Below are 19060 nucleotides of genomic sequence, written 5' to 3'. Positions count from 1 at the left end.
GACTTGTGTCCTGAAGGGGATCCGGGCGCCACCCTTGGGTGAATAGGGGTGAGAATGGAAGAATGATTGATAGGTCCATCGAAATGATCGTGGCACAGAATCTACACTTGGAGATGGCAAGCTGCACAAAGCTCTGATACGGGATCTGGCTGTAGCCGTCCAACAGTTGGAACAGATGTAGGACGTAATTGCAAGGTTGCTAGTTGGAACTATGTTTTATATAGAGGGGAAAGGAAGGGAGATGTCAGAGAGGGCTCTTCGAGGTCTGATTTCAGCAATGGATTCGGTGGTTATGGTATTTTCTGAAATAAGCAAGAAGAGAACCCCATGTGGAGTTAGATCGTAAGTTTCTCCTCTGGATGGATTTTACACGTCTTCCAGTGTATTACCTCTGCAGAAGTATTGAATAGGAGGGTGAATATCTGTGTAACAGGAAGAATAAGGATAAATTGGAGCCCTGATTATCAAATGAGCCAATGCTAGTTTACCCTCTGTCCCCACAGACACGCAACTTGAGATTTTAGGTTCGTTGCGAATCCTGGGATCTCAGCTCTCTGATCCAACAAAAGCCGTAAATTTACCCTGTGTCTAGTGCATTTATGATATTCTAGTACTTTTTTTCCCCCAGTTTCATGCATCCAAGCAGAAACTGGAGAACCTTGAAACTCATTTTAAAGTTAAGTTCATCCAAAGAATGAAGAGAAAGAACACAGAGGGGCAGAGGGGAGATTAGAGAGAGCACAAACATTAGGAACTGGTGAATCTAGGTAAGGCAGGTACGAGTATTCCTAACACTTTTATTTCCATTCAGTGATCTTAAGTGTAACTAATATTAAAATCTGGGACTGGGAATGTGGCTCAATGGTAGAGTGCTTGCTTAGCAAGCATGAGGCTCTGGGTTTGATCCCCAGCACTGGAGAGAGAGAGAGAGAGAGAGAGAGAGAGAGAGAGAGAGAGAGAGAGAGATGGGTGGGAGGTGGGGGGAGAAGAAATCTGTTAAGTGACAATATTATTCTCATTACTCCCAAATAAAATGAATGAATCCATTTTTTTTTAAGATACCCCACTCCTACTAAATTTGTTTCAAAGATCCAGGTTTGCTAAGAGTTTTATCTGCTTATCTTCCAACAGTGTTTTTTAAATAGAATAGAAATGCTTTTCATAAATGTGTCATCCATGGAGAGAATCCGCCAGTTGGAAAGAGCTTTAGATTTAGAATTGAAAGAAACGGGCTTCTGTGTAAGTGTATTCATTTCGGAAATATTTACAGAGATTCAACAATGTTTCCTTGATTGTGTTAGAAGCTGGGGAGGACCCAGTAGCCCTGCTGTGACCAGGGCTTTGAACTTCCCCACATTTATATTTATCATAGCCTTGGTCTCCATCTCTGATAACAATCCCTGGCTCATCTGTGACGCTCCAATGCTTATGTTAAGGTACTCTGAGGACACTAAGCAAGTTACCCACAAGCCTCTTGTTATAATGCTGTTCTAGTTGCCTATTCTTCTTCACTTGTGACAATTCATTCTGTAACTTTTTTTTTCTCCCTCTGCATTTTTATAATGTCCTTGGCTTTTGTTTCTTCCTTTATTTTATTACAACTGCTTACAGTGTTATAGCCATTTACAACTTCATGTTCATCAAAACCGTGCATTTCAGCAAAGGCAACAGTGTCTGCCTCATGCGAGACCTTTCTCCCTTTGATCCGGGCGTCTGAAAGCTTTTTATACATTCTAATTCTCTCCCATTTTAATAGCTCTGGGAAGCAGCACCATTTTCTTTGACTGATAAGATCATTGAAGGTGATCTGATTTTCCTCTGGAGATGTACAATGAATAAAATACATTCCCACTCGCACTCGCCTATGTCCCCCCAAAGGGGAGATCTGTTGGGTTTGCTCTCTCTGTAAATATAGGGGTCACATGAGAAGGAATGGTCTTCTCAGATATTCTGATTATAAAAGCCTCATCAAATTATTGCCAGCTGCTTTTATTATTCCAGATCTTTGCTTTTTTTCCGACATTTTATCTTGTTTTACATACAATGGAATAGCAAAAATATTTTGCAACAGGAAATATAGTGTGTGTTTGTATGTATTAATGAACTTTGATAACATAATCCCCTTCATTTGGGGGAGGCAGCTTGTGAATGTATAAAATCATATTTATGTCGGTAGAGTTGTATGCACATGTGTCCCCAGCTGTCACACGGATGCAGTTTTGACTTTGCAAGGTGACCCACTTCTCTGGAGACACACTCTACACATAGGCGACATCAGCCTCATGACTTCTGTGTCACATTCGCAACTCACGGGCTTAAACAGCTAGGCTATTCATGGTGTGGAAAATTGGTATGTGAGAGCATTTTATTCTGCTCAGTCAGTCTTATTCTTTATTAAAATATCCAAATACTGATAACATTTTCAAAAGACAATGGAGTTGAATATTGATTGGGCATCTCATCCACATGATTCCATCTTTTCCTACAGTCCCTGGTGAAACATCTTTGGTGGCTAATCCTCCAAATACGCCACTACTCTAAATGCTTCCCATCTCCCCCTTTGGTTCAGTGACTGCACTTTCTTTGAATAATCCTTCAAATTTCAAAGCTTAGACTTTCTATTTGTTCAATACAGATTGCACCATTTCCAGACAGTTCTATTTTTTTTTTTTTTTTTTTTTTTTTGGTACCAGGGATTGAACTCAGGGGCACTCATCCCCAGCCCTATTTTGTATTTTATTTAGAGACAGGGTCTCACTGAGTTGCTTAGCAGCCTCGCTTTTGCTGAGGCTGGCTTTGAACTCACTATCCTCCTGCTTTAATCTCCAGAGCCACTGAGATTACAGGTGAGGAGGTTGTTGGTTTTTTCCTCCCTGTGTAACAAAGAGACAAATAAAACTACTTTGTCATCCCTATTCATGAGCTTTGTGTAGTTCTGCTATCCGCATCAGAGTTGGAGCCTGGCAGTCAGCAATTTCCTTCTCAGATTGGAGGGTGTACTCCACTCTGTTGATGTTCCATAGTTTTGTTTCCACACAGTGCTAAGGAAGGTGGGTCCTGGTGTCCTCTGTGTCCCAAAGTTATTATGGAAACTTCATTCCTCTGTGGATAATGGGGCCAATCTTCTTGATTCTAGTCTAATTCAAAACAGCATCCTCATCCTGAGCAAGGCTGGCAAATACACAGTTCTGATGGGTATTCTCTAAGGTAATCAGGACTCTGTATTAAAATATAGCCACTTATTCACCCAGACTTCTGACATTTCCCCTACCTTTTTTTTTTGTTTTGCTTTTTAACACCAGAAGTGTAAGTCACACAGAGCATGCACATATTTAGACCACATATCACACAAATTTCATATGGATAAAAGGACAGAAAATTGATAAAACATGGCTGAATGCTTGTGGTATAAAATTATATTTCAGTTTCAGCTATAAAAGTGTAATTCAATTGAAATGTTTATCATGCACCTGTGAATATATTTTCTTGCATGCATAATGATGTTGCATTGACAATTTCATTTCTTTCTCTGAAAAAGTAATCCTGGGGAGATTTTTTCCATACCTCTTCAACAGATGCAACTAAAGACTAGCTCTTTTTCTTTTGGCAGACCAGATCTTTGGGAATCCAGGTGGAATGCATCAAAGTGTTGTCTCAAATAATTATTATTTTAATGGTATTGTTGAATGAACTCACAAAAGGTGTAATTCTCATGGGTTTGAAGTTTTCACAGGGATGGACCCTCCCTCTCCCTTTAGAGTTGTGAATCTTGAAAAAGTGAGGTTGAACTATGCCGGATACAATGGCTCAGAATTTTAAAAGCAATATATACTGTTGCTAGTATCATGTTGAAACTTTTCACTTCGAAGAGAAACAGAATTCATTCTAACCTCAAAATCATCATCAGATAAATATTAATATGGTGAAATAAAAATGAGACTAAAAACCCAAAGACATGTTAGATGTGGTGGTGCACACCTGAAATCCCACTGCCTTGGGAGGTTGAGGCAGGAGGATTCCCATTTTAGCCAGCCTCAATAACTCAGGCCCTAAGCAACTCAGCAAGACCCTGTCTCAAAACAAAAAATACAAAGGGCTGGGGATATGGCTTAGTGATTGACTGTCCCTTGGTTCAATCCCTGGTACCAAAAAATAAAACAAAATTCAAAAAGGGAAGGCTATTTATTCAAAATGAAGTTTCTTACTATTTAATTTATATATGTATTTTTATCTGAACAATTAGCAACAATTAGCAATTTATTGTATGAAAAAATGTCACAGTGGAAATTTTAATTTATAGAAATGTGTTGCTCTGAGGCTGGGATAACCAGACAGACAGGATATTTTGTTTGGTTATTTTGTTTTTCTTTGCTTTTAATTTTCCTCCAAAGTTAGTTGAGTACGAAACTGTTTCACTAAGACCGTACTCTGTTGATTGTGCTGTACGTAACTGGATTTCACATTTTTTTTTGTCATTCTAAGTATCATTTATTTTCTTTGCATTTTGGATACGTTCCCACATTTGCCTACAAATGTTCCTTCCTTTATATAAAGAGAGTCCTTCTTGTACTCAAAGTCCTAATTCTGGTTTCTGGTACCTTTCCAAAGAGAAATGTTGTCTGAATCACCATCTTGATATTCTGTGGCTGCATATCAATATTTTCACAAACATAGTGGCCTAAAGAAAACATGTGGATGGTATCACGGTGTCTGTGGGTCTTTGGGGGCAGAGCTCCTCTGGGTCCTTTGCTTCACGATCTCAACAGAGAGCTCCAATGGGGATGTCTCAGCCTGGAGTGGGTCTATTGAGGATGGGCCTGGTGCTTGTTTGGCAGAACTCAGTTCCATGAGCATCGTTGGGCTGAAGACCTCAATTCTTAGCTGGTGGCTGGTTGGAGGTGGCTCTCTGTCCCTTGTCACCTGGGCTTTTCCTACACAGCTGCTTGATCCATTGAAGCATGCAAGTTGAAAAGTACATACAATCTCCTTGCAACGTGGAAAGCACCATCCCATGTATCTAATCACGGGAGTGACATCCTGCTGTGTTTTCAGAGTGTCTCCCAGGGTTCATGGGTAGACAGCTCAATCCCTGAGCATGAGGTGGTTACGCCATGAAGTCGGTTCTATAGTGCATGGCTGTGATCCCAGGACTGGGTCTGTTTCTGCAGAAGGAGTTTCTAATATGGAAATGGCACCCCTCCCTCCTTCTCATGCTCTAACACCTTGTACTTCCACAATGGGCTGTCATGGGAAGAAGACCCTCATCCATCTTTGGATGCCTTGATCTTAAGTGTCCCATCCTTCCAAATTCTGAGCATCAAGATTCTGTTCATTATCACCCACCTGGTTGGTAGTATTCTGTTCCAGGCACACAGAATGGATTCAGAAGCATTCCAAAGCCTTCCCTGGATTCTGTCAGTGAGTAGCAAGTCCCAGGCCTGCCCACACTCAAGAGCAAGGGATGGGACAAGGTTGTGATGGTGAGGAGGCAAGGTCACTAGGGAGTCACTGTAAAATCTTCCCTCTCAGATTCTTCTATTCCATAAGTGGTAGTTTAACCTTTTTTCCCCAAAGGAAAACTATAAAGTACAACAGATGAGATAGAATCTATCATTGGATCTCACTCTGACCCAGAAATTACAGTGAAGGTGGAGATCTTTCAGATAGATGGAGAAGCTTTCTTACTATTTGCCTTGCCTAAAACCAGAAATTAGCAGGTAGCTGGGTGCAGTGGTGCATGCCTCTACTCCCAGGCAGGAGGATCGTGAGTTCAAAGCCAGCCTCAGCAAAAGTGAGGCTCTAAGCCACTCAGTGAGACCCTGTCTCTAAATAAAATACAAAATAGGGCTGGGGAGGTGGCTCAGTGGTCGAGCACCCCTGAATTTAATCCTGGTATCCCTCAAAAGAAGAAAGATATTAGCTGAGTTATGAATATTTGTATATGCAGCCAGATATGTGTTTTTATAGAAATGCCATGTCTGAACACAAATTTGAGTTAAAATAATGGGGATGGTATAAAGGCCAAAATATGGAACTAGTTATAGTATAAATACCATCATCTTTTGATTATACAGGATTACAATAATGACTCTCCATGCAGATATCTGAGAATGATTAAAAGTTACTTCATGGTCTTAGAAAATGATTCACATCGCTCACTGTAGACTGAAGGAAACTTACATCCTTAGGCATTAATTCTCTTTATATGTGGACAAATCTTATGAAGTAATGTATTGTTTGCTAGAGCTGTCTCACTATTGATATTTTTGCCAGATGTCCAAATGAGGTCATCACTTGGGGATATAAAGTGTTCTATATGCTACTCTATATCAATGTGTGTTTTTGTGGTTCTAATATTAGGAACAACTAGTGCTTGTTTTAGCATGACATTAATATTCCTTTGATGGGAATATTGGAAAGAGGAAAAAGAGTCAAAATGGTTGTATATACACACATAAGTAATATCACTCCATGAGGAGAAATTTGTAAAAAAAAAAAAAAGTGTTTCCAAAGTATGAGGTATAATCACGCCTTGTGAAAGGAATTGTTGTAGTTTAGATGTGAGGTGTCCCCTAAAAGCTCCCGTGTGAGACCATGCAAGAAGGCTCAGAGGAGAGATGACTGGGTTATGAGAGTCTTTAACCTAATCAGTAAATTCATCTCCTGATGGGACAAAGTGGGTGGTAACTGAAGGCAGGTGGGGTGTGGCTGGAGGAGGTGGGTCAGTGGGGTGTCACTTTGGGGTATAATTGGTAACTGGAGGTGGAGTCCCTCTCTGCTTCCTGATCACCATGTGAGCTGCTTCCCTCTGCCACACTCTTCCGCCACGTTGTTCTGCCTCACCTTGAGCCCCAAGGAATGGAATCGGCTATATTTGGATTGAGACCTCTGGAACTGTGAGCCCCCCAATACACTTTTCTTCCTCTTACAAGTGCTTTTGTCAGGTCTTTTAGACACAGCAATGAAAAAGCTGGCTCAAACAGGAATGGTGGATGAATCAGGTACCACAACGTTTGGAAATCATTGGCTCTAAGAAGATGCAGCCAATGTACTTTTGAATTTTATATTTATTGGCACTTGTTTTTTATACTTAGGGATTCTTATTTCTTCCACAGTGGAAATCATTAAAAAATATTAGTAATACATACAAAGAGAAAAAGGACAAAAAAAGTACACAACTTACTTTGGTATCATGAAAAGTTGTTTGATTTTATTTTTGTTTTGGCCTCAGGGATGGAACCCAGGGGTGCTTTACCACTGAGCAACATCCCCAGCCCTTTTTATTTTGAATTATTTTATTTCATTTTGAGTCAGTTTTTCACTAAGTTTCTTAGGGCCTTGCTAAGTTGCTGAGGCTGGCTTTGAACTTGTGATCCTCTGGACTTAGCCTCACCCATGGCTATGATTATGGGCGTGTGCCACAGCCCCAAGAATGAAAGGTTTTGATTGCACAGTTTCAAAAGGTGGTAGGGACCAGCAGGACTAGTGCACAAGGGGAATCCCAGTGACTTGGGACGCTGAGGTGGGAGGATTGCAAGTTTGAGGCCAGTTTTAGTAACTTAGCAAGACCATGTCTCAAAATAAAAAATGAAAAAAATAGAAAGGGCTAGAGCCCAGTGGTAAAGTACCCCTGAATTCAAATCCCAGAATAAAAAAAAATTCAAAATGTGTTAGGAACCCTCGGGGTTCCCTTTCTACACTTTAATGGTGTCTGCCTTAGCACAAGACCTTGGGAATAGGGTGCATTCGTCCTCATTTAGTTATGAAGGCCAATAAAAGCATTCATCTATGCTCTCCTGGTCTATAGCCAGCTGCTGTAAATAGAATTCATGATACAAATGAGGTAGGGCATGAAAAGCACTTCCAAGGGACACAATAAATGCTACCTGTTAGAAGAGGTGTGCCGAACACCCACTGTCACAGAGAGCACAGTGTGAGGTCGGCTGTGCTTCAGGGACCTGCTCAGCCCCTCTATGAACTGGCATGAGTCCATTTCCGGACCTCACTTTCCCATTGGGAACATGGAGTGATTCATAGCAACTCATGACGTCACGGGGAGCGTTCTATAAATGAGCACGACGGTGTCTTGCATACATTAACAACTACACTTTTTTTTTTTTAAATCATTGTGATCGCCCAGTTTCTAGAGACAGAAACACTCTTGCCCATACATGTGAGGCCTTTGTCGGTGGCATTCATTTGACAAAGACGAATTAATTCACCTGCTAAGTTCAAGGCGCTGCACCAAAGAGTCTAAAGAATACAAAGCAGAGTTGGAATGTTGACTTTGTGATAGAAGTGCTGGCTGTTTAACATGGGAGATGACATATCTGCACATACCCCAGGGACATCGGAAGAGAACCAAGGGACGCACGAGAGACTCACAATTCAGAGGAAGAACAAGTGAATTCTGAGTGTGTATGAAAGAAGTCACTTTGAGTCTTTCCTGGGAAGGGTTAGAATGAGACACAGAGACGCCCTGATGCTACCCTAAGGGTCACCCATCACCTGAAATGAGATTCACAGACGTATCTTTAAATACGACACTATCACCCACCTTCAGGCATCGGTGGCAATGCAATGCCATTTTTCACAGTTGCCTTCGCCCATTCCAACTACTCTCCCAGAATTATTTAAGAAAAAATGACCTGGTTCACTTTGTCCACTTTGAGAAATTTCCGTGCACCCACAAATTTAATTTAGAACAACCCAAATATGGGGTCTCAGCTGGCAAAGTCAAACCCAACGGCGAGTCTTTTTGCTCCTCTGCTTCCTACTTAAATGATGGTTTATCCCTCCCCCCCCCCCAAACATTTCCCGTGCAGTAGCACCCTTTTGCCTTTTACCTGTGCAAAGCGGGATCAATGCCTCTTCATGGCCACTTTAGCCTCCCGAGTGGTTCAGGCAATGGTCAGGGCTGCAGGCCTTTCACAGAGAGCAGCCTCTTCTCCAGGGCCACCTATTTGCTACATTCAGTCGCCTCTCCGAAGTCTCTTGCTGCTATTCTCATTTTTTAAAAAAAAAAAAAAACAGGTTCATTTATTTCTGCTATCAGAGAACAGAATTATGACAGTGTAATTTAACAATCCTAATTGGCTTCATTTTTAATTTTAAAATCAGGGAACACTTCATTCCATAAAAACAGAATCCGTTTTCCTATGAGCCAGGCATTCGTCAAAAATGATTCGATGAGTTAACATTGGATTATTTATTTTTCTTACATAAAATAAAGACAAGGGAACCTCACTATTTCTCCAGTTGAGAATGGCTCTTCTCCCCCCAATCCAGATTTCTCTTGGAGGACCAGATGTGTCAGCTTGGTTTGATTCACTCCATGTTATTGTCTACCGCATCCCCCACCCCACCCCATGCCCTGGAATATTGTCCCTGTTGAAAAACTGGCTTCACAAAGAAGGTGGCCGCAGGAAAATTTCAGAATCCAAAGCTTAAAAATAAGTCTTGGGCAATGTGGGGTTATTTTCTGTCTCTGGGGGGGATCATCCGGTGTCCGAGGCCTGGGGACAGAGGCAAAGTCCCCAGCCGCCCATCTAGGAGATGTCACTCTCAGTAGCGTCTGGTGTCCTGACCTGTGCTCGCCCAGGATGACGGTGGGGAAGGAGCAGCAGGTCACAGGGGCCCCCTGACCCTCTGGGAGACAGACCCTGGGCAGACCCCGGGGCTGAGGGTCAGCAGCCAGGGAAGAATCAATGACTGTCCCCGCCTGTGGTCCCTGAGGTCCTGGGGCAGGGATGCAGGAGGCAGCCAGTGTCACAAGACGTCCCCGTCCCCAGCCAGGCCGGGCACCTGGCTAAGGGAGGAGAAAGACGGTGTCCCTCCTCAGGGCCTGGCCCCTGCGCCTGGTCTCACTTCCTCCCCGGCACCTCCAGGAAGGGGAGGAAGTGACACCCAGGGGAAGGCCAGGAAGTGAGGCCACCGTCACATTCAAGTTCAGGGTGCGACAGCTCAGTCGGCCCCCAACAGGCCCCATGCCCCGCTCCTCTTCATGGACCACGTCCCTTCTGAGAGTCACGCCCTGCCCTTTATAGGCACAGGACCCAGAAGTTCCAGGGACACGTCCATGTTTAGGCCCCCGGATCCGGAAGTGCCTCAAGTGTCCATGTTCAGGCCCCCGGATCCGGAAGTGCCTTAGGCGCATGTCCATGTTTAGGCCCTCGGATCCGGAAGTTCCAAAGGTGCACGTCCATGTTTAGGCTCCAGGACCAGAAGTTCCTCAGGTGTCCATGTTTAAACCCCCGGATCCGGAAGTTTCTCAGACATCCATGTTTAGGCACCCGGATCCGGAAGTGCCTCAGGCGCATGTCCATGTTTAGGCACCCAGATCTGGAAGTTTCTCAGAAATCCATGTTTAGGCCCCAGGATCCAGAATGCCTTAGGCATCCATGTTTAGGCCCCGCAACCTGCAATTTAATTTTTCCTCATTAAAAAAAAAATATGGAGATTAAGGAAAAAATAAAAAGGCAAGATAAACTGCTCTGGACCGTTTGTTTTCTTGGCTGCCTCCCTCTCACACACAGCTATTGAAGAAATCTTGCCATCTGTAAAGGTCTGGATCACGATGCCCAGAGAAGAGAGAAGTTGGGGGGTGACCCCAATTAGTGAGAGGATCAGAGCCGGCCCCAGTGTCTGTCCTCTTCCATGCCCCAAGGTGAGGGTTTTTACCTATTTGATCCACCCCCTGAATGACTTGCAAAAAAACCTTTTTTTTTTTTGGTTGTTGTTGCTTTTACAATTTGCCCGTTTCCCACTGATAAATTCCAATGGTCCATTTCCCCCTTAAAGTGAAAACCTTCCTTTGGGAGCTAAGCAAGCTCAAAAAACTGCCTGGTGTGCGGTAAAGGATTTTCGTGGTTGCCCACACCCGTTCTACCCATATGTAGGTTTTATTTTCCTCTTTGCTACCCCGTCACCCACTGTCTTCCCCCACTTGGAGCCGTGGTCGGTAATGGGGACGAGATAATTAACGGTTGAGCCTGCCCCACACAAATCATTCTCTACAGGGCACTGCTTTTATTTGATCTTTTATAGGAAACACAGAGTGTTTATATACACAGTTATAGGACCAGGGTGTCAGGCTACAAAGGCTTCGTGGCCCACCATCCAGAGCCTTTGTGTTATTTCCCAAGTAGGAACTCAGTAGTTTCCCTCCTGGAACCCAACAGGTGACTGGGCTTTAATTTTGGCTCTGAAATGTTCAAAGGGGTGACAGTGGGGAACCTGAAGTGATCTGAAGATTTGCAGCAAGGACCAGCTTTGTCCCTCCCGAGTGGGCTACCTGATTCATGGAGCCTAGGGAGAGCTGCAAATAGGCAGAAATCATGGTCCTTCAAAGCACAGCTTGATCGACAGCTGCTCAGGTTGGACATTGCACAAGCTTCCCTGCTACCCCAGTATCAGGGATCCTATGCATGGCTCTTCTTTGGAACAAGGAGTCTAAGGGGTTGATCAGCCAGTCTGTCTCTAACCCCATGCCATTTGTGGGACCTCGGTTCTCTTGGTCCTTTGCAAATCAAAAGCTCTACCTTGTACCAATCTCCTGGTACCAAATCTCCAAAATCATTATTTGAATGATGGTGGTGGACAAGTCTGTCTTCATTAGACACCTCCCCATCCTTCTTTACTTCCTGCCCAAATGCTCACCTCTCCCCCACTACCCCTCACCCTACCCCAACTCACCCAGATGCAAAATCTTTAATAATAATCAATTACCAGGATGAACCGTCAAGCCATGTCCAGTAGCAAAATGAAAGACAATCAACTGCCCCAGCTATGGGCAGGGGTCAGCCTTCCTGAGCTTCACAGCTAATCTCTTCTCTCAAACCCAAAAGGGATGTGATTGCACTTTGTCATCTAAGATGTATCTCTTCCTCCTCCCCAGCATGGACTAGAAGAATTATTTTATAAGGCATTGCATTTTGTAACCTGAGCCCCCAAACTGAGATGTTTTTCATCAAGCAGAAGATTCATGTCTTTCAGCTTGTGAATTAGCCAAAAATTTCAACTGTTTGGAATTTGCAGAGATGTAGAATGCATTAATTTTTTAAAAGTTTTACATCTGACTGCATTAGAAAAATGTTAAAAGATCCCTACGTACACAGAACCCCCCCTCCCCGTTGTACGCTTGCTATATGGATGGTCTCTGTGGACTGGATTTGGGTTTCCAAAGTAAACTGATCAACGGAAGGGGGCTTTTGAAATCCTAATTCAACAAACCCAATGCTGAAAAGTGAGAAATGACTGATAGTATAAAATCAAAACGGAATGCTGTCAACGGCCTAGCTAATAATGGCCTGAGAAATAGTGAAAACGCCCAATTTAAATACAGATAAAGGGGGCATTTGGTTGGCTCCCAGAGAGCAGAGGGCTCCCCCCCAAGCCTTCGCGGAGGAACATGGTGTGAAATGGTTAGATCTCTGCTTTTCCATCAGGAATCTTCCAGTTCTCTTTCCTTCGTTGGTTACAATTCCCTGGTGTTTAGAGCCAGCCTGCGTTTCCTGCACACATTTGGGATTGCTTATCCATCTTGAGTCACTTGGTTTGGTTTGGGGTCACAGACCCACCTGGCAGGAGCCTCCCCTCGGGCATGCAAGCAGATGTCCGTCATTGGTGACCTGAGAAGCAGCTCACAAAGACTTTTTTGAACAAAAAATCAAGACTTGGTATCATTTGACATTCCCTCTGGCTGGGTTTAGGCAACATATTTTTAATGGAAATTATTATATTGGCCCAATGATTGCAGAACAGCTATGTGACCCAAGTGTATATATTTTGGCGCCATTAAAAAAAACCAACCTGCCCCCTGCCCCCTGGTCCCATGTCCTCTCTCTCTCTTATGGCAGCTGTCAATTAATTTGTATAAACCTATGTTTAGACATCATCCAAATAATGATTTTGGAGATTTGGAAACCTGGTCTGGAATGCACTGTCCCCTTTCTGTTAACCCCACTTCGTTAGCTGCGGATATTTGCACACAGCACTCATGACAGTCAATGAGAAGCGTTTGAGATGTCATCTGAACTCAACGGGGGAGGAATTGTGTGATTAGCGGAAATGTGTGCAAAGTTCCATCAAGAGGAAGAAAGCTCTCATCCATCTGTTGGAAACTGATGCTCCTCCAAGGATGAGTCCTGTCCCCTCGTTTTATGGACAAACTGGGCTTCGGGATAGTATTTTTGTCACATGTCACTAAATGAGTGTCAAAATTGTGACATGAATCCAGGTCCCCAGACCCCAGTTAGGATAAACATAACAGAATACGACAGAGACAGAGTGATGGAAATTTCGGATCCGTGTGCCATGAAAATTGAGTTGTAAAAAGTATTCTCTTCCTATCTGCAGATGGCAGAGGGTGGGGGTAGGTCTCTCCTTATAAGGGCACTAATCCTATCTTGAGGTCCCCACCCTCATGACATCACCTAACCATAATTACTTCCCCAAGATTCCAATCTGTGCACACAGTGGGGGTGAGGGCTTCAGCCCAGGCTGGGCACACTGAGTCCATAACATTAGTCACAGAGATGCTCTATAGGGTCTCTTTTCCCGCTCTGTGGATTCTTCTCCTCTTCCCCCATGGAGACTGCCTTGCTTTCTGTATCATAGGTTCTTTTAGGCTTGAAGGATCATCAACAGCCTTTGAGGAGTACACATGGCTGAACTACTTCAACTGCCTGTAAACTGAATCACAGCGTGATCCAACACAGAGCGGCTGTTTTACAAAGTGGGTGTCTTCGAGAGGACAGTCCAAGCAGGCTTCAGTTACCAAAGAAACTCTGAGTCATCTCTCAGGCAGAGAAAATAGCTTAGCGGTAAGAGAAAGGATAAAGACATAGAGTATGTCTCAGAGAGCACTCCTGCAGGAGGAATCACGTAGACTATTGATCAAAGATGCCCTGCACCGGCTGTCAATCAACCTGCCATCTTTCCTCTCGGATGCCTGACCCACTACCTAGGCACTCCCTTCTCTTGCCTTACCCCTCAGGTGCTAGGTACTTGTTACACAAGTGGAAACGCCATTGCTCATCGCCTTCCCTCGCCTCCTTTCATTATTGTGCTCTTAATGTATGTGATTTCCACTTCATTATCCTCAATCATCTCGGAATATGGTGATTGACAGGTGCTTTCAGAATTAGGAAAGGAAGTTTCCATTTGTGTCACAATAAGAAACACACATATTTAATTTCTGTTTCTGTTTCTAACACAGAGCTCCTAAAACCCTTATAAGGGTTCCTGAGGGATAGGTCTGTTAGGAGTAGCTTCTGTTCTAATATTTGGGTTTCTGATGTAGGGCTCCTTAAATCCCTCGGCATTTTTCTGAGTCTTAGGAATATCTTTTGTTTTAATGAGGTAGCTCCTGGTGGGCTCCTGAATAGCTTTAGGATGGAGGACAGTCACCAATTCATGGTTGGAAACTTGGACATCTCAGCACCATCGCCATACTTGGGAGGTGAAGGACTGAAGGCTGAGTTAATAAGTCAGTCATGCCTGTGTGAGGGAGCCTCCCCAAATTCTTCAAAACCAGGGCTCAGAAAGCTTCCATGAACCGGGTGCAGGGTACGTCCCCGACCCCGTAAGGACAGGAGCTGGGTCTCACCCTGCGAGTGTCTTCATCTGTCGATTCAGTTTGCATCCTTTAGAATAAACCAGTACATGTAGCTGTGGACCTGACTCCTGTGAACTATCCCAGCCAAATTTTCACCCTGAGGAGGGGCCCTGGGGGAAGCTCTGGACTGGAGTCATGTTGGATGGAACTGTGATCTTCCTGCACTCTCCGTACTTAACATGACATCTGAAGTGGAGGGCATCTCTTCTGGAACAGAATCCAAATCCAGCAGAGTCTACACTCGCTCCAGGTAGTACCAGAATTGAATTAAATTGTAGGTGGATATCAGCAGAGAATTGGAGAATAGCTTGCTATTAAAAGCCCATATTATGGGTCTCGAAAATTGGTGACTAGAAACACTGATTTACACTTAATTGTGTTTTTTTTTTAATAATGTTGAGGATTAATATTCTGAGCACACAGCAGGTAGTCTGAGTATCGCTTTCTCTTTTAATCTTGCTTATTGGGGTTCTTCACAGTAGTATTGAGTCTGCATCTCAAACACTCTCCTATATATACCTCCTTTGGACCCTTTTGGTACAGTTTCTCGTTATCTCTTGTTTAAAGTCCCCTCCTTTTCTAATGCACAAATGCATCTACAAGATCCTTGTGGGATAATATTCCAAATCTTTGCATGGCCAGAAGATCTTCCTTGATTCTTTCCCTAGGGGTGCCACGAACTTGACTGAACTGTTGATATTTACAACATGCTGACCAATTTCTCAGCATCTGGAACTGGTGCCCCACCATCAGACTTACAGCCATTTGCATCACTTCCTGTGGAAGTACCTTGCTTGCTGCATAACTATCACATGTAAGGTGCTCAGCAGGCTGCCTTGCTGACCTGCAGAGCTCCCTTCAGAAGCAGTTCCTTCCTTCTGGAGGTAAATAGATTCGACCTATGTCCAAAGTTATTCCCATCTTGTCACAAGTCCATGTGCACTGCTGGCTGCTCTCATGTGCATTGCAACAGTGATAACAGTGACAGGTGTCACACACACAGAGTCATGGCCCACTTAATGATGGGGACATGCTCCGAGAAATGACTCATTGGATGATTTTTATCATTGCACAAACAGCAAAGAGTGGTCCTCTTGACACCATCAAGAGATGCAGGAAACTTGAGAGGTCTCAGATGCTTCTGGTGCGACTTGGTGTACAGTTTTACAGTAACCTATCATCTAAAATAATGACGAGAAGCATATTATGGTAAATACAGACACCACTCACGTGGTTGTCTCTTAGCATTATCGAGGATTGTGCACAGCACACTGATGTATGTGCAGTGCTTTCATAGGACTGGCAGGATGATGGGTGTGTTCACATCGGCATCACACAAACATAGAATGCATTGCACCAAGACGTTAGGACAGTTGCGATGTCAGTGGGTCATGGGGAATTTTTAGCACTATTTTAATCTTTTGGGAGGGGGGTGGTACCAGGGATTGAACTCAGGGGCACTCCACCACTGAGCCACATCCCCAGCCCTATTTTGTATTTTATTGAGAGACAGGGTCTCACTGAGTTGCTCAGCACCTCGCTGTGGCTGAGGCTGACTTTGAATTCGTGATCCTCCTGCCTCAGCCTCCCAAGTCGCTGGAATTACAGGTGTGTGGCACCTTGCCTGGCTCTATTTTAATCTTATAGAAAATCTGCTATGTACCTACACAATTTTTCACTGACAAATGTAGATGCCAAACTGTATGTGTGAATGTGTGTATATATACACATACACATATAAACAAACATAAAATATATATACACAAATAAATATATTTACATGTGTACATATATACAGAGACACATGTATGTATACGCATATGCTCATAAACTTTATATAGTATGTATTTGTATAACTATATAATATATATACACCCATTTACAGAAAGCTTTAAAACTTGTTTCAAATATGAAGAGATGTTTTTAAACTTTTGTTCACTGTTATGCAGGTTAGAATCACCCTGTCTTCAATGTATCAATCATTGCTCCCTTAACTCAGCACAGGACACAGCTATTAAACCCCTGGTATGGGAACAAATCACAAATAAAGCATATCCAAGCAGCCTAGGGTATACCAATCTAGTACTAAGGTCACAAAAATTGCTTGGTGAACACATCCAGCTCCTCCCCACCTCTTTGTGGCTTTGTGTATTACATGTACATTAATTTGCCTGAAGTTGCTGAATTGGCTTAATGGAACACCATCGCCACCTACTGGCCAGATTGTTATGGCAGTCCTGCGGTTCACCCAATCACCTTAACAAGGTAGGGTTTTTGCTCTGCTATTGTTCTCAACCAGCTTTTACATATTTAAGTTCAGAAGAGACAATGTGACAGCGCTTGCGATTTAATAACTCAGCCTGCGTAAAATATTCTATGCTAACCCATGCTGACTTAATGCAAGTCATGTATCTTAGTAGAAAAGAATATAGACTGCTATCAAAAATGAGAATTCCAAAGCTCAGCTAATAGCCATTTGTTAGCTATATGACCTGCAGAAGGTCACTTAATTTGTTTGACTTATATATGAAGTCACCCTTCTCCCTGGGCTTTCATCCTCTCGCGAAACTTATGATTCCATTTAAAAATAAGCCCAGTGAAGTTTCATTTGTTGTGTACAGTGCAAAATACGATGGTTAGTGATCTATCTGTTCAACTGCATTGATGTACGAAGCAACTCCCTCTGCAAACATCAGATGTGAATCCTCATTGTCTTCCCACTACATTTATTTTTTGAAAGTTTAGAGGATAGTTCACATTCCATAAAATGCAATCATCATAATTGCTGCGTTCAATAAACTTGAATAACTATATACACCCTAAAACCACCACCCACTACAAGATCTAAAACATGTTTCTTGTCCCAGGAGATTCCTCATGCCTTTTATCTACTAAAATAAAAGTCAAAGATGGGCATGACGATACACATCTGTAATCCCAGCCACTCAGGAGGCTGAGGCAGGAGGATTCCAAGTTTGAGGCCATACTCAGTAACTTAGGGAGGCCCTAAGAAACTTGGAGAGACCTCACTGTCTGTAAATTAAAAAAAAAATTAAAAATGTTTGAGGATGTGGCTCAGTGGTTAAACACGCCTGTGTTCAATCCCTGGTACCAAAAAAAGTCAAATGCTTCAAAAACTTGTGTCAAGGGTGGGAGGTGAGTTAAAAAAAAATGAAAATGAAAAGTATGTGTCATCCTTACGTAGGCTGTGTGCTAATCTTCTTTGGGTGGTGCCAATTTTAGTTCAAGCATGCTGAAGTGGGTGCAGTCCAGTCCGATTCTGACCACCTCCCGTGTTCTCTCAAATCCAGCAGAAATGATAAAGAATAGGATAGAATAATTAACACAGAAATAGTAATATCAAGCTGATTTCAGATCAGTAAGCTCGCCGTGAGCCTGGGTCCCAGTCTGTTAAAAGGGAGAATTTCTTTTTTAATCAGATGTCAAGGTAACGGTGTGGATATTTTAAAGGGAGAAAAGAGGAAATCTCTTGAAAAATGATAGTATCCTACAGAGAGCATCATGGGGCCGAAATCTCATGTTTCAGAAGCGGATCGCCTACGTTTGGAGTGGAATACCAAGTTTTCTTCAAGCTCAGATTTGATCAGGTCTTTATGGATAAACTCTTGTGAAGCAAGTTTAGAAGACATTCTTGTTTAGATCAGAAAAGTAATATGCCTGTGTTTATTAATTAATACAATATATTCATAATATGTCATTTTAGCATATCACTCTAGGATACTCTAGGACCCCCATTTTAGTCTTTTTCAACCTTTGTTTCATTATTATCCTCTTCTTCTCCCAGACGGGTCTCTTTTAGCTCTCTGCCAATGAAATCTTAACACTAAATATATACTGTATATGTGTATATATATTATGAATCTTTGTGCCTTACACAAAAGTTAACTTTATTTGTAGGGAAGGGGGTGGTACCAGGGATTGAACTCAGGGGCTCTCGACCACTGAGCCACCTCCCCAGCCCTATTTTGCATTTTATTTAGAGACAGGGTCTCACTGAGTGGCTTAGCTCCTCGCTTTTGCTGAGGCTGGCTTTGAACTCACGATCCTCCTGCTTTGGCTTCCCGAGCTGCTGGGATGACAGGTGTGTGCCACCATACCAGGCAACGTGTAACATTTTTATCACTGTCTTCCTAACCTCCAGAAATGATTCTTAGGGGCAATATTGAACCCTTTTGTAAATGAATATCTTATTCTTTTTTTTTCTGTCTGTCAGTATGGATAATTGCACTGCTCACATCTTTTTCGGTTTTCCGTATAGTTGGGGTTCTACACGGAGGGCCTTGCTAGCCTTGGAGAGACTGACTGTCTCGTAGGGTTGGCCAATTAGCGTCAAAGACTCTCCTTCCATATGCAAATCCACCAATCCAGAGCACAGACCCCAACCATCTCCTTCTCTGGGTTGTGACAACCCAGACCACCATC

At 43.0% G+C, this 19060-nt stretch overlaps 1 protein-coding gene and 1 pseudogene across 1 annotated transcript in view; one reads left to right on the top strand and one right to left on the bottom strand.

The window, feature by feature from the left end:
* Window positions 1-19060, top strand: part of Cntn6 (contactin 6) — a 288762-nt gene that overhangs the window by 84774 nt on the left and 184928 nt on the right.
* Window positions 17783-17883, bottom strand: LOC124079886 (U6 spliceosomal RNA; annotated as a pseudogene).

This window comes from Marmota monax, unplaced genomic scaffold, assembly GCF_021218885.2.
Source record: "Marmota monax isolate L192 unplaced genomic scaffold, Marmota_monax_Labrador192_F-V1.1 WCK01_AAM20220418_F8-fsc00028, whole genome shotgun sequence".
In the NCBI taxonomy this organism is placed as follows: Eukaryota; Metazoa; Chordata; class Mammalia; order Rodentia; family Sciuridae; genus Marmota; species Marmota monax.
The sequence above is the reverse complement of the archived record's forward strand: the minus strand, read 5'-3'. Positions and strand labels throughout refer to the sequence as shown.